The sequence below is a fragment of the Gossypium hirsutum genome, chromosome A01, assembly GCF_007990345.1.
Source record: "Gossypium hirsutum isolate 1008001.06 chromosome A01, Gossypium_hirsutum_v2.1, whole genome shotgun sequence".
Classification (NCBI taxonomy): domain Eukaryota; kingdom Viridiplantae; phylum Streptophyta; class Magnoliopsida; order Malvales; family Malvaceae; genus Gossypium; species Gossypium hirsutum.
The window spans coordinates 103,702,438-103,702,907 of record NC_053424.1 but is presented as its reverse complement, the minus strand read 5'-3'; the positions used below and the strand labels follow the sequence as shown (position 1 = coordinate 103,702,907).

The following is a 470-nucleotide window of genomic DNA, read 5'->3' as shown; positions in this document are numbered from 1 at the left end:
AAGTTGAGAAATGAGATTACTGCCTTCCAAAAAATGGATGATGAGTCCTTGTATAAGGTATAGGAAAGGTACAAAGAATTATTACGAAAGTGCCATCATCATGGAATCCCATATAGCATCCAACTTGAGGCATTTAATAATGGTCTCAATGTCCACACGAGGATGGTAGTGGACGCTTCTGCTAGTGGTGCTCTCCTTTATAAGTCTTATAATGAGGCTTATGAAATCATTGAGAGGATTGCCAGCAACAATTATCAATGGACAACCAATCGAGCAGCGTCAGGAAAACGAGTTACTGGAATACATGAAGTAGATGCTCTTACTTCACTTGCATCTCATGTATCATCAAGATCCTCAATGTTAAAAAAATTTACTACTAATGGGTCTAATAGTTTTACAGCATAGCCACCAAATCAATTTGAAAATATAACTTGTGTCTATTATGGGGAAGGACATTTCTTTGAAGAATG

General features: G+C 37.0%; 1 non-coding gene across 1 annotated transcript; it reads right to left on the bottom strand.

Annotated features, from left to right (window-relative positions):
* On the bottom strand, positions 1-107 carry LOC121208395 (small nucleolar RNA R71). The gene has a single exon (XR_005903414.1). It is a non-coding gene; the product is annotated as a small nucleolar RNA R71 (small nucleolar RNA).
* Between the last annotated feature and the right edge of the window lie 363 nt (positions 108-470).